The sequence below is a fragment of the Ursus arctos genome, unplaced genomic scaffold, assembly GCF_023065955.2.
Source record: "Ursus arctos isolate Adak ecotype North America unplaced genomic scaffold, UrsArc2.0 scaffold_29, whole genome shotgun sequence".
NCBI classification, from domain to species: Eukaryota; Metazoa; Chordata; class Mammalia; order Carnivora; family Ursidae; genus Ursus; species Ursus arctos.
Window position 1 is genome coordinate 30,478,611 of NW_026622974.1, and position 16,060 is coordinate 30,494,670.

The 16,060-nt window shown below is 37.1% G+C and overlaps 2 pseudogenes; both read left to right on the forward strand.

Moving 5' to 3' along the window:
• Window positions 1-213: 213 nt before the first annotated feature.
• LOC113261002 (protein MEMO1-like) lies at window positions 214-1,109 on the forward strand (annotated as a pseudogene).
• Window positions 1,110-10,853: 9,744 nt separating this feature from the next.
• LOC113261001 (zinc finger CCHC domain-containing protein 17-like) lies at window positions 10,854-15,777 on the forward strand (annotated as a pseudogene).
• The last annotated feature ends 283 nt before the right edge of the window (window positions 15,778-16,060 follow it).

The window sequence follows — 16,060 nt, forward strand, 5'->3', positions numbered from 1 at the left end:
AGGTAACACAATGGCACTTAATTCATACATATCAATAATCACTCTGAATGTAAATGGACTAAATGTTCCAATCAAAAGACATAGGGTATCAGAATGGATTAAAAAAACAAGACCCATTTATGTGCTGCCTACAAGAGAATTATTTGAGACCTAAAGACATCTCCAGATTTTAAATGAGGGAATAGAGATTCATCCTTATGTACCATAGGTGGCTCAGGCAACAAGATGTCCAACAAAGTGGTCTGCTGGAAAGCCAGTCATGCCTGGAGCTGGTATGCAGCCTCGGGACTGCAGCTGAATGCACAGCTAGAAGGTTGGCTTTAACAAGTACAGTCTGCAAAAGGCCCTGCTAGAGCCATAATTGCACCCCATGCAGGATACTGTGGGTCTTGTGCTGCTCATGTTTACAAACAAGTGGATCCATCTATTACCTGGAGAATTTTCATCCTTGGGCCTTCTCATCATGTGCCTCTCTCAATGTGCACTATCCAGGGTGGATATACATAGGATACCTCTGTATGACCTTTGTATGGACCAAAAGTTTTACAGAGAACTACGGAAGACAGGAATATTTGAACACATGTCTCTGCAGAGAGAGGAAGATGAACACAGTATTGAAATGCATTTGCCTTATACAGCTAAAGCCATGGAAAGCCACAAGGATGAGTTTACATTATTCCTCTACTGGTTGGAGCTCTGAGTGAGTCAAAAGAACAGGAATTTGAAAAATTGTTCAGTAAATATCTAGTGGACCCTAGTAATCTCTTTGTGGTTTCTTCTGATTTCGCCATTGGGGTCAAAGTTTCCATTATAGTTACTATGATGATTCCCAGGGGGAGATTTATAGATCTATTGAACATCAAGGTAAAATGGATGTGGGTATCATAGAACAACTAGACCCTGTATCATTTAGCAATTACTTGAAGAAATACCATAATCCTATATGTGGAAGATATCCCATTGGGGTGTTATTAAATGCTATCACAGAGCTCCAGAAGAATAGAATGAATAAGAGCTTTTACTTTTTGAATTAGGCCCAGTCACGCCAGTGTAGAAACTAGCAAGACAGTTCAGTGAGTTACGCAGCAGGAGTACTCACGATCCACTGAAGCTCCAAATCCTCAGGGATGGAAAAAGGACAGTCTCTTCAACAAATGCGTTGGGAAAACTGGACAGCAACATGCAGAAGAATGAAACTGGACCACTGTCTTACACCATATACAAAAATTAATTCAAAATGGACGAAAGACCTAAATGTGAGACCTGAAACCATCAAAATCCTAGAGAAGAACACATGCGGCAACCTCTTTGACATTAGCTGTAGCAACTTTTTTCTAGATATGTCTCCTGAGGCAAGGTAAACAAAAGCAAAAATGAGCCATTAGGACATGATCAAGATAGAAAGCTTCTGCGCAGCAAAGGAAACAGTTGGCAAAACCAAAAGACAGCCAACAGAATGGGAGAAGGTATTTGCAAATGACATATCTGATAAAGGGCTAGTATTCAGTATTTATAAAGAACTTACCAAGCTCAACACCCAGAAACCAAATAATCCAGGTAAGAAATGGGCAGAGACATCAATAGACGTTTTTCCAAAGAAGACATCCAGATGATTAACATACACATGAAAGGTTGCTCAACATCATTCATCATCATGAAATACAAATCAAAATCAAAACCACAATGAGATACCACCTCACACCTGTCAGAATGGCTAAAATTAACAACTCAGGAAACAGCAGATGTTGGCAAGGATGCAGAGAAAGGGGAACACTTTTGCCCTGTTGGTGGGAATGCAAACTGGTGCAGTCACTCTAGAAAACAGTATGGAGGTTCCCAAAAAGTTAAAAATAGAACTGCTCTATAATCCAGCAATTGCACTACTAAGTATTTACCAAAGGATACAAAAATACAGACTCGAAGGGGTACATGGACCCCAGTGTAAGTCACTTCACTTCAGTTAACCGTTTTGGCTTTAAAATTAGAGGGGTTTGTTTCTCACTTCCTGGACCTATACTTTATATATCTGAAACATTCTAGTACCTTTCTGTGGCCATTTTGACTTTTCATTTAAATTATGAAACATTTCAAACTCACCTGAAGTTTTGGTAGCCTTTTGGTCTGTTGGAAAGGCTATGTTTAGAAGCCTTCACCATTAATCCTACCAAACTCTGGTCTCAATTCCATTTACTCAAACCTACATTCTAAGTTAACTAGGCATTAAGCAGTATTATTTCTATGCTGACTTCATCTGTGATTTTTATCATTTCATGTAAATTTCTTCAGAATACTATTTTGATTCCCTGATTCCTTTGCATATGACTTCTTTGAATGCAGTGTCCTTCTAACCATTGTATACCCAGAAAATCAGTCAGTCCTTCAATTTCAACAGAGAAGTTGCTTCCTCTGTAGATACATTTCTGGACTTCCAGCCTCTGTATACCACTGGATCGGCACGGCACTTTTTTTTTTCGTTTATTTACCTGTACCTCCCAAACCAGACAAGAATTCCTCTGAGGGAAAGGACTGAGATCCACTCAGCATATATCCAATAGGATCTGACGAATAAAAGAGCCCAATATATATATTTTAGAATTAATAAATGAGTGAAATCAATTTAAAAACTAATTAATTCAGAATAATGGAATTTTTGGGGCGCCTGGGTGGCTCAGATGGTTCAGCAACCGCCTTTGGCTCAGGTCACGATCCCAGGGTCCTGGGATCAAGCCCCACGTCGGGCTCCCTGCTCAGCGGGGAGCCTGCCTCTCCCTCTCCCTCTACTGTTCCCCCACTGTGCTCTCCCACTCTCTCTGTCAAGTAAATAAAAAAACTTAAAAAAAAAAAAAGAATAATAGAATTTTTGCCAGGTCTGATTTTGTAAAAAGTCTGAATTGTAGGATACCTTATAAAACAGCAACTATGTTTAAGTAAACAGTTCTATTAGATTTGAATATAGTAAATATTTTAAGACAAAACTGAAGGCTAGTTAACCAGCAATATGTGGGCAAGTTAATTTTTAACAAGTCACAATAAGTCATAATTCGTATACATTACAAACTACCAGGTCATTAATGCAAAAGTCCTTTTATATGCAAAAAAAAAAAAAAAAAGTTGATGATCCCTAATGGGAGATACACAGACACAGAATCCTTGATTTCCTGAGAATGTGGCTTTAATTCCACAGCCCTAATGGTTGATGAGCAAGCAACTACTTAAATTTTTTTATTCAAGAGGTGTTATAGCTTTTCACAAAAAAGAACTATATCCACAAAAGAAAACTTCCATGTAAAAGGAATTTTATTACATTCATCTTCCGTGATTCCATACGGTTTAGTGCTGTGTTCTGTATGATGAGAGCATTTATAAATTGAGGGAAAAGCAAAAAGTTAGATGTAAGCACATTTGACCCCATAAAGGATTTTAAAATATTTTAGCGTCAGCTGCAAATCTGTTTGAGGTGCCCAGCTCTTTAGAGGATCAGTTTTAGTAAGGGATCTGAGAAAAGAAAGAAAGAGGGAGATGAAGGCAGAATGTGAAATAATCTATTGCCATCATTAATTTAACGCTGGCCAAGTCACTGACAAATTTGCCTAAGTGTTTGAGGAGCCTTAACGTGACAAACTGACGCAGCTCTGAAAGATAGCATCATCCCCTATGAATTTAATTTGCTTTTTGGGGGTGCCTGAGTATTGCTGTTCAGGGTACTGGAAAAGAATAAACATACTTAAAGCTGCATGGAAGGGATCATTCACTCCACCTAGGTGAATAGTTTACTTCACAGAATAGATTTTTCATCTTTTCACTAACCAATTTATTACTATGTCTTCCGTTTTGCGTGCATTTTAGTAACTGGTTATCAGCACATAAAAAAAGATGGAATTACTATATTCTACTTATTTATGATATATGTTCAAAATAACCACCAGAATACCCCTGAGCATATTTCAAAGAGAAAAATTCAAAATCACCTATAAACAGGGAGAAAAAGCTTAGAATTTTCTTCCCGGGGAAGGGTGGAATCTTAAGTAATATGCTTTTGAAATTACATAACATCAGCTACCACCTAATTTGGTTTTCCTAGTATCTAGTCTGGTTTGGGCATTTAGTATTATTTGTATTTTTTTGTCTTTTTTTCATATTTACTGTGTCCTTATTACATGTATATTTTAACCTGTAATTACAGGTTTATGTTATATGTGTGCCTATAAGCTGTTGCAATAGGTATTTTTTAATAAGCCAAATTAATAAATAAAATGTGATTCTTTTTTTGTGATTCTCACTTTTGCTGACTCTTCTGATCTTATCTTCTGCAATCACAACTTTCGTTATTACTAATATTAATAATAACTACTTTCTCCTTCACTCCAAAAAAGCAATAATAATATGAATGTTGTATCATATTTTCAAAAATCCAGAAATGTAGTTGAAATAAATGAACAATTCAAATGTAATCTTGATGAATAGTTCCTCAAAGTCTAAAAGCTCTTTGGAAATAAGAATGAGTTATATGTCAATTTAGAAACAATTATCATCAGTTTTTCTTTATCTTATAGAATTTTTGAGTATAAACCCAAATCCTCTTTTTTTTGCTGCTATGAAGACATAGATCTTATCTTCACACACAAGGAATATGGCAATAATACACACTATATTTGTAACTTATTGCACACTATTAATCTCTGCTCAAATCTCACCGTTTTCCATGTAATCTTTCCACTTTAAAATCTCATTATTCATTTATACAACTCCAGCAATTCACTTATATTGCTATAGTAATGGCTTAGCCTCTATATGCTTGCATCCCTGCAGATTTCATTAGGGCTTGGGGCTGGGGGCAAGAAGAGTCTTTCATGCCTCTGATACTTACATCTTCCCTAACACAGTTCCTATGAATTTATTTTATGATTCCTTAATGTAGAGCCATAGATTTTTTTCTAAGTTATTAGAGCACTTTTATGACTTCAATTTTTTTATTCTTCTTCTCCCTCACCTAGAAGGCAGAGAGAGTAGCTAATATCTCCTTAATGGTTAAGCAACTCCCTACCTGGGAGCTGATTAATCTGAGCAGCATGTATGGAGATATTTATCTGACTCAGTGAGAGAGTTTCCACAAACACCAGCCTCATTTCTGTTTCATCAAGAATACTGCCATTTGGGCCTAAGGAGGTGGTGAGCAATGGAAGGAGTGAAATAGTTGGCAACAAACATTGGTCACCCCTGGTGAAGGGGCCCTCAGTTAATTACTCAGGTGCCTTCAGCCAGATAACAGCTGAAGGGGAGAGGAGTTGTGACAACTGAATCCCTCAGATGTCAGTCATTATTATTTTTGCAGCTATCCTCAAAACCATGAAGGGTATAGAATAATTCATATTTATCAAATCCATATTCTAAACCATATTTAAAAAATTAGGGGGCACCTGGGTGGCTCAGTCAGTTAACCGTCTGCCTTCGGCTCAGGTCATGATTCCAGGGTCCTGGAGTCAAGCCCTACATCAGGCTCCCTGCTCAATGAGGAGCCTGCTTCTCCCTCTCCTCTACTTGTGCTCTCTCTCTCTCTAAAACAGATAAGTAAAATCTTTAAAAAATAGTAAATAAAATATAAAATAAAATAAAATAAAAAATCAATTTTTCTCTCCTTCCTCACAGTTCAAATGCTTCTGCAATGTAAACCTCCATGTGCATAAAAATAATCTTAGTAAAGTTCCACAGCACAGTAAACTGCATTGAATAGTACGGTTTCTGTTAATTTCCATTTTAAAAAATGGATCATTTTTGTCAATCCTATCATCTAAAGTGTGTATATAAAGGGATACAAAGCTGAAGAGAACTGATTTATGGCTCAGACATACGGAGGTCTCAGCAGCCAGCCACATGCACAACGGATGGCATTTTTGAAGCCTCAAATGGCAAAGGAGATTTGTTTCAGGTCAATACTTAAAGTGGCCACACACAGACACACAGAACACTGGCATCCAAACATTTACCCTCTGGGCAAGATGAATCTGAGGCATTTCCTCTGGAATACTTAAAGTGCATATGGTCATAGTGGAAATGGGCTCAGGACTGAAGATAGGACTTATTTGATAGCCTTTAAGTTTGTCAACACTCAGACTTCCTTGCCCATGTCACAGGGGGATTTCTGATAGCCAGGCAGTCCTTAAGCACTTAGTCAGAGTTTCAAACATTTCTCTTCAGAGAAATTCAATAGGAACAGAGAAAAGATCTCCACATCTCTGGTTGTATCTACCTACATGGAATCTTTTTATCACAAGGCTTCCCTCGGGTACCTGATTCCATTCTTAATGTCTCACATTTAAACATGAAGAAGACTAAAAATAACCACTATTTGAGGAGAGCTTTTTAACTCAAGAAAGAGCCTAAAATAATAAAGGAACAAATGAAGTAATGGAGGGAAGGTGGATGAGAAAGAGAATCCACCAATAAAACAAGAACAAGTTGCTGTGTATATTAGTTTTCTACTGCTGTGTGGTAAATTACCACAAACCTGTGGCTTAAAACAACACAAATTTATTATCTCACAGTATCTCTGCTCAGGGTCTTGCAAAGCTGCAGTCAGGTGTTGGCCAGGTCTGGGGTCATATTTGAAGCTCAGACTCCTCTTCCGAGCCAACTGGTTGGTGAAAGAATTCATTTCCTTGTGGTTATAGGACTGAGTGAAATCCCTGATTTTTTTGCTAGCCATACACCAGCAAAAGAGAAAGGCCAGCTCTCTCTCATTTCCTGGAGAGCACCCAAGAATTCCTTCTCAGGTAGCCCCCATAACCCATTTTTTTCTTTCTTTTTTCTTTTTTTATAATTTTTATTTGGTACAGCCACTTTGGAAAACAGTGTGGAGGTCCCTTAAAAAGTTAAAAATTGAGCTACCCTATGACCCAGCCATTGCACTACTGGGTATTTACCCCAAAGATACAGATGTAGTGAAGAGAAGGGCCATATGCACCCCAATGTTCATAGCAGCATTGTCCATAATAGCTAAATCATAGAAGGAGCTGAGATGCCCTTCAACAGATGACTGGATTAAGAAGATGTGGTCCATTATATACAATGGAATATTACTCAGCCATCAGAAAGAACGATTACACCCCATAACCCATTTTTAACCTGAATGCTACTTGCCTCTAGACCAGCAAGAACACAGATCTCTGACTTCTTCTATCACTGACCAATGGGCTCCCTTTGAAGGACTCAAATGATTACCTTGTCTACCCACTACAATCTTTCTTTTAATTAAGTCAAAGTCTACTGATCAAAAACTTAATTACTTGTGCAAAATCCTTTCTTTCATGTAAAGTAATATAGTCAAGAAAACAATATACCATCATAATCATAGTTTCCTCCCACACTCAAAAAGAGTTAATTATTTAAGGTGTGTGCATGAGAAGCCAAAAATTTTGGAGCCCATCTTAGAAATCTGCCCACCATACTTTGGAAAAGAAAAATATCAGAAAGCAAGAAAGAAACTATTTTATAAAATATAATTGCTGAAAAAATTGCAATAGAAACTTTGAAAGACAATATCAAGCAAATGAATAGAGAGAGGAGAAGAGAGAGAGAAAGAGAAAGAACAAAGGAAACTATGAGCAAAAATTAAGAAACTTAGAGATATTATATAGAAAATCCAATATTCAACAAATTACAGTTTTACAAATAAAGAAAATTTGAAGGAAGAGAGTATTAAAGAAAGAAATCAAAAGAATTTCCCTGAAATAAAGAATATACATTTCTAATTGAAAAAACCTTCTACTACACAGCAAGAAGGAATAAAAATAGATCCATAATGAGAGCACACATTATAAAATTTTAGTATAGGAAATAGAAAATTCTAAAGTCTCCAGAAATGTAAAAGAAACAAGTCATGAACAAAGAAGCAAGACTGATATTTCTCACAAGCAGCACTAAAAATTAAACACATTGGAGCAAGTACTTTAAAATTCTGAGGGAAAAATGTTTTTCAAACTAAATAACCAGCCAAACCCTCATCACATGTGAGGGTACAAGAACATCAGGCATTTTCGTATGTGCCAAATTTCCACACATTGACCTCCCATGAAACTTTCTTGAGAAGTCCTGAAAAACATTGTTCAGCAAACTCATGAGTAAATCAAGAAAGAGAAAGATGGGATTCAGAAAATATAGGATCAAATCAGGAAGACAGAGAAGAGAGACCTCAATGTGAGGTAACTGCTAGAACTGCTGGAAACCATCCAGATTATGGGGAATGCACAGAGAGCTACAAATGGAAAGGTATAAATTAAAAATATCGAGACAGCAAACTGGGCACGTGGGAAGTAAGACAATTACTGTTCAATACAAAAACCTCGCAAGTGAGGGTTTGCCCCATGGTGCATTATTACTTTGACAATGTGTTTGCTGTGTTTGCATAAACCTTGATGGAAGCAACAATCCTTGATTTAATTTCAGTGTTTGACAGGGTAAAGTTAACAGAAATGGAGGAGTGCTGAGAAGGTTTAAAAAGCTAAATCTTCATTTTTATTATAGAAAGTCAAATGGTATAATCTAAAAATCATCAATCCAAAAAATATTCTTAGAAACATATAATCTGGGGCAGCCTGCGGGGCTCCGTTGGTTAAGTGTCTGCCCTAGGCTCAGGCTCAGGTCTTGATCCCAGGACCCTGGAATCTAGCCCCGCAGGGCTCCCTGCTCAGTGGGGAGTCTACTTCGCCCTCTGCCCCTCCCCATTGTTCACGCTCTCACACACACTCTCTCTCTCTCAAATAAGTAAATAAAATCTTAAAAAAAAAAAAAAGAAACATATAATTTGGAAAAATATCAGAAGAAACAGCTGAGTTAGAACTTTGCTTCTAGGAAAGGGAGTAGAATGGGAACTGCTCATTATTAGCTTTCTGTTACTCTTTGATTTTTTCTAATAATGTGCTGTTATATTTTTTAACTTTTTAACCAATTAGAAGCATCTTCTGCAGCTGTTTGTTGAGTCATAATTGAACTTCAGATATTCTTCTGGAAGAAAACACTATTGCAATGTTTTGTTAAATAAACACAAAAAGCTAAGGTTTTAACACGTAGAACTTTACTCTGATGTAGCATATACCGTCTCCCACGACTAACAAATTGAAACTTTGATTTCTGGCTTTTTCTGGTGATAATATTGTCTGCATATATTTTTATTAACTATATTAAATAAAGCCTATGTTTGTAGCACTTTGGAGGTATTAAAGCATTTTCAGTTTTATGTTGTTAATTATCCTTCCAATTACTCTGTGATAAAGGTAAATACTCAGTAAATATTAATGATAATTATTAACATTAAATACTCATTCTATTTTATAGATTAAAAACCTGAGGTTCATAGAGTTAAGTACATACTCAGAATCATGTTTTTTTTCCTTAGAAAGAATGTTCTAACATTAGTATAGTATATTGTTCATCACACCACACTTTTTCCTGTATGTTAGGATATAATACTTTATTTTTACTTTGTAATTTCCAGACTCAATGTCATTTTGATAATCACAGTATTTTGTTTACCTGACATTTTTTATTTTAAATATACTACTATGTACATCCACCCAATGTCATTGTGAAAGGCAATTTCCTTGTTTTTATATATTCATAGGTAGAAAATATGATTTTAAATATACATATATACACTTATAATGCATTTACAATTTCACTTCTACTTTGTCCAAAAAAGTGCATGAATCTATATTTGCTCTTCAGAGTTCCTCAATACATTAGAATATATGCCATGCCTCTTAAAAGAAATGCATACACCAAAAGGATCCACATCTGAAAGTCAAGTAAATAGGTGGCAAGCATTAGCTTATTGGACTTTCCTTCAGTCCTCCATGCTCCATTTCAGAAAACTCCCACACCTCTCATTCTGTTCATAGGACATTATAAGAGACTGGTACTGAGAACTATTGGTTCTGCCCTCAGAGAGCGACTAGATCTGAGATTTCCCTTGGAGTCATTAAAAAATGAACCCAGACAGAAGTTAAGAAAGGGGAGAGATGAAAGTAGACTCCAGTAGTGGAGAGAAAAGATGATGACTCCAGCAGAAAGGAAAAGTAGTTTACTTCTTCTCAGGCAAAATCAGTGAGGGTTTGGGATGGTCATAAAGGCATCCTAGCATCACACAAGCAACCAAACAGCAAGTATATAGTGGTTCCAAGATGGATCCCAGAAGAACAATTCCATTTATCGCATGAGAACTTTAGGGAGCCAAAACATCACAAAAATCTGTACAGGAAGATCCCCCACATCCTTAGGCGTGTAACTACTTTTCAGATACAAAATACATATATATCCAAAATTTGGCACCACAGAGAAAGTGGGCTTGCCAATTTCATAAAGAACAGATGAATTGCTGTTGTTTTACTTTAATTAAATGTATTTAATATAAGTCTGGCAATAATTCCTGTCCAATGTCTCAGCTATTTCCAGTAGTGCTAAGAAAAATGAAATATGCCAACACAGCCATATTCTATAAAGCTAGTTACTTAGAAAATAGTTGACAGTTGCAAGCAACAACAACAAACTGCAATGAAGCAAATGCTATTTAGAAAACTTTGTTCATCTGCTTGTATAACAAACATGTATTGAGTCCTGCCAAATTGCCACATAAAAGTGCCAAATAAGGCCTGGGTCTTGGTGTTTCACACAATACTGTGGCCAGGAGACCAGGAGCTGACACAGAGACACTTGAAATACTTGAAGCAGAAGAGAAATGGAGGAGCCATAGAACATTAGGGATGAATACAGGAAGACCCAAGACCATGGAGGAGTTGCCTACTGTCTACACTATTTTCCAATATAGAGGTTCAAAATAGAGGTTGTTATGGTGACAGACTATGAAGCTTTTATCAAAATCCCAGGCTGTCAGAAGCAGGGTCTGGTCTGTTGAACTCACATGTGATCCTGTTGCATGGATAAGCCCTCTGAGGTAGTAGATGTCAGAGAAAAGGTGTGGGTGAAACTTATTGGCTGATAGATGAAAAATGATAGGATAAAAGTATCCTTCTCCATAAAAGTTGTCAACCATGGGACTGAGAAAGACCTTGACCCCAACAATGTTATCACTGAGCAAGAAGAGAGGCAGAGGCAGTCCTTCCATGATTACACTGGGAAGATCACCCTCAAGGCTATCCTGTACACCACCTACAAGGTGTGTGTTGATAGAGACTACTTTGCAAAGGGTTGTTTTATGCAACCATGAGGAGCTAAATATTCTCTGACACCTAATGAGGAAGAGGTGAAGGAAGAGGAAAATAAGCAGAGTTTGAGAAGCGTGACCCAATGAGGAATTCTTCTAGAAAAAGAAAGAAGCTCCTTAGGTTCCTTCAGTCAGTGAGATCTGCCCTCAGTTTGCAAAGTAACTGAGACTGACTCCTGCTGCCGCTGCCACTGCTGCTGCTGCTGCTGGAAAAGAAGGAAAAGAAATGAAGAAGAAGGAGAAGAGAAGAAGAAGAAGAAGAAGAAGAAGAAGAAGAAGAAGAAGAAGAAGAAACAGCAATGACAGCACAAGGAGCAAGAGTGAAAAGAGGACAGGGGTGATTGAGAAAAGAAGGAACCAGGAGTCTTGTGCCTTGAAGCCCTAGCTCCTAGAAAGACTCAATAGTGAGAATACGGTCTCCCACCCCATTGACCTCTCTCCCACGGGAGATGGCTTCCCCTCGTGGCACAGGTAGGTTTGGGAGTTAGATGACAAAAACATCTGTCTGAATGAGTTGTTGTTAACTTACCATTCCGGGTCTCCTTGCAAGTGACCCTTGCAGCTCATCCACTCATTTACTCGACTTCATTTAGCAGGAGGTCCTATTACCCTCTCCAGCTGCCACTGCCAGAGCCAGATTTCTGTACAGGAATCCAGGCTAGAGCCACAGGTAATGCTGTGCAGGCAAATCTGGCTGTAGTTGGAGAACAGTGATTGGTCCCTCTCTGTTGGGCCAGCCCTGGACCGATTGGTGAGTGATCTCTACAGCATCCAACACGGGCAGAGGGAGACCTGCGGTATGAGGGAGAACATGGTGAGAAGTGGTGCTTACTTTTTCCATTTCCCCATTATGGTTCTACTGTGCTAGAACTGACAGCCAGAAAACCATTATTTGCAATGACTGAGCTTGTATGTGACATTCTGCCAGACCACGGAACCAGATAGCTCAAGCCAAGATCATTGCTTTACTTGTATTTACTAATGTAAGTCAATGTAAGTCAATTCCACTAAAGGTCTCTGTTTAAATTCCTGTCATTACATGGGGGGAAAATGCCAAATAAAAGGCATAATGCCTGCCCTCATGAAGTTGTTTAACGAAGAAAGGATCATAAATTTAAAAAACAATGCAGTGAGATAAAGCATGAAAGAAGGTTGTATTTGGTGTGAAGGCAGCTGAACAGGGCCTTCATACCAAATACCAAATACTGTTTTAGAGTAGGATGATGGAGGTCATCCTAGTGAAACTTGCCTTGAGATGAATTTTGAAGGTGAAGTAAAAGATAGCTTGATTCCAAATTGGGTGGGAAAAAGCAGGATGAATAACTTGCTAAGATTATGTTTAGTTCACATAACAAAAAGTTAACTAGCACAGCTTAAACCTATAGGATTTTTCCCCATAATAAACACTCCTTTAGTGGGAACCTTAAGGATGGTGCAGCTGCTCAAGGAGTTGATGAAGAATTCAAGTTGTGTTTGGTTTCTTCCTCTGCCAGTTTTAGTGGGTGGTTTTTGTTCTCTTGGGCACAAGAAAGCTGTTGTACGTCCAGGCATCATGTATATGTATTAGTCAGAAAGAAGGGATGAAAGGCGAAGGTGTCCCTTTTATTAGAAGAACAATAGCTTTTCTAGAAGTCCTAGCCAGTAGACTTTAGCTGTTTTATTATGGGCCAAAACTTGATCACATGACCACCCCTAAAGGCACAGGAGTCTAGGGAGGTAAGGATTTTTAACTTATCACACTGCCTCCCCAAACAAAACTCGGGATGCTAGTAAGAAGGAGAAAATAGATGCTACGTAGGAAACTACCACCAGGATTTCTACTTTTGAGATGTTAAAGTAGTTGTATTTTTCCCTATTCCACCTACTAAATAAAACTAAAAACTTTGGACATTATGTAAAACATTTGTTTTCTTACCACAATGAAATCAAACTAGAAATCAATAAAAGAAAGATAGAAAGGAAATATTAAAATAGTTGGAAATTCTGGAAAACTAAATAAATATTATTCAATTTCCATTTTGCTTTTAGTTTATGTATCAAGAAGAATAGTCTCCACACTAGAAAATTAGAAAAAAAAATCAACATTAATGAACAAAATCCCAAGATACATGAGAAGATAGTAAGAATATTTTTAGTAGGTCTTAACTGTCCCAGAGTATAACTGATAAATGGAGGGATGGATGGATACTCCTTCACACTGTACTGTTACCTTGTGCTTATATTTCTCTCCTGCCCAATTATTTATAAGCTCTCTGGAAGAACAGCTATAAGGAGATATCTTGTCTCTTTCTTCTTTATATTAAATGCCTTGAACACAGTGGTCACTCAAAAATTATAACTGAATTGAATAATTGATTAATTAATTCATTGATCATTTGAATGAATTAGTTTCTAGCCATAGATAATTCATTTATGAATAAACCAATTCAAGTTGATGAACCAATTACCTCTAAAGCACTGCCAAGTTGCATAAATTACTTTTCTCTTAGTGAATATCTTTTCTTAAAAGACATACATGTGAAATGAATGAAAAATAAAAATCAAGCAAAAGAAGCCAATAAATTGCCAAACACAGGCATTTACAATTAACCTTACAGCTTTCTGACAAAAGGATCAGACATACACACACACAAATATGGTCAAACAAATTTTATTATTTAGAAAAAGAATAATACTGTCCTCAGATTTTCTGTGAACAAATCAAATGATAACTGCCAAATGAAAGTGCATATTCAGGATATGATGATGGAAGCATATGGCTAGATCACAGGAAGTGACAGCGAGTAGGCTCTGCTGGTCAGAGCACATGCGGAACATGGTGATCACTTTTGGCACATCATTTAAAGATATATATTAATAAATTCTAGTGTGTTTCAGGGAGTGTGAGTTAAATAGTAAAAGGTCTTGAACTATATCATTCAAGCAATGGGTTAATTAGTGAGAAGAGAAATCCATGGGAAAACATATGAATTATCTAAATACTTGAAGGTCATTCATGTAGATGAGGGAGAAAATTCTGGAGGAGTTGAAATCATAATGACGTGGTTGAGAGACACACCATTAGGTTCAATATCAGTGAGAGTTCTGAATGGCTGTAACATCTCAATATCAGGCATCCTTCCCATGAAAAGCGACCACCCCATTACAGAAGAGTTAATGAAACCCCAGATAAGCATTAACCAAGGATGTTAAGAGATTTCTAGAGGAGTAGGAGATTGAGTCAGATGACTTCAAAAGGCCATTTCAATATTCAGATTCTGTACCTCTAAGAGCTACTGGTAGATTTTCACCAATTCTCCTGTATGACTTTACTCAATTCTATTTGCCAATGATAACTTATATTTGGCCTAATTTAAGACTAACATCACAACTTTTTAAATAAAGAAAATTAATTGGGTCACCCAAGATTCAAACCTAAAGCCTGGGTTTCATAAAAACAGTGTTTCAAATAACTCAATCAGTAAGGTTTATATTTAAATGGGGCCACATTTCTTATCCAAGACTTACTGGCATCTATGGCTCTAGTACATAATTCTGGCTTATTTTTGTTTAAGAAGGTATAATTGTCATTGATAGTATGTTTTAAGCAGAGAAGTTTTCAAAGATGTATGGCTATATTTACAAAAACAGTTCATGTTTAAATACATAAAAATGATAATGGTATATAAATGTATTAAGGCAGAAGGTGAGTCTCTTCAAGTAATTCTTACTAGAATTTATATGATAAATTACAAAATAAAAGTTAACTCCATGTTTATCCAGCTTAGCTCTACAGTCAGAAGGTACTTGCCTTCATTTTAAAACTTAGGTGTTTTGAGAAAAGTAATTATACTTTTAATTATGAATAGTAATATAAACTGAAGTATTGACAACAGCAACACCAGCAGCAGCAAAGAACATATGTCTGGAATATTCAGTACTCAATACCTGGCACCTTACAGGGCAACTACAAATGCTATATAAACACTGGTAAAATGAATGACGGGAAATCTCACACACAAGAACTGGGTGCTGACATAGCACGGAGTTCCTGTTTTCACTCCATTAAATCTGGTTTCCACATATGACCTCTGGAATATCCAAGTTAAAAGACCAGAGCCTCAGGTGAACATTACAATTTATGCACAATGCACAATGTGTAGCTTTAGGAGTTATCTCTTTTTTAACATTTTTAAAGAGGGAAACACTCAAGAGAAAAATGACTGGGGGTGTCTAGGTGGCTCAGTCAGCTGGGCTTCTGGCTCTTGATTTGGCTCGGGTCATGGTCTCAGCGTTGTGGGATTGGATCCCATGTCAACTCCACTGGGTATGGAGCCTGCCTGGGACTCTCTCTCCCCCTCTCCCTTGGCCCCCTTCTCTGTAAGTGCGCAATTTCTCAAAAAGGAAGGAAGGAAGGAAGGAAGGAAGGAAGGAAGGAAGGAAGGAAAGAAGGAAGGAAGGAAGGAAGGAAGGAAGGAAGGAAGGAAGGAAGGAAGAAGAAGAAGAAGAAAAAGAAAGAAAGAAAGAAAGAAAGAAAGAAAGAAGAAAGAAAGAAAGAAAGAAAGAAAGAAAGAAAGAAAGAAAGAAAGAAAGAAAGAAAGAAAAGAGATAGGAAGAAAAGAAGAGAAAAAGAAAAAAGTAGGTGACACTTAACTTCAAGAAAATCGTGATTCTTGACATTTTTGTTACCGAGAGATTCTGAAACTTGGATAGCCATTGTCTGGTAAAGGAGTTATGTTCCTTTATGAAGCCCCAGAAATAAACCCTCAAGTTCTCTAAGATTTGTGAGGTATTTGGGGAAATATCTGAGTAAACCCATATTTTCTCTTACAACTTCAAACAACGAGAAAAAAATTATGCCTAATG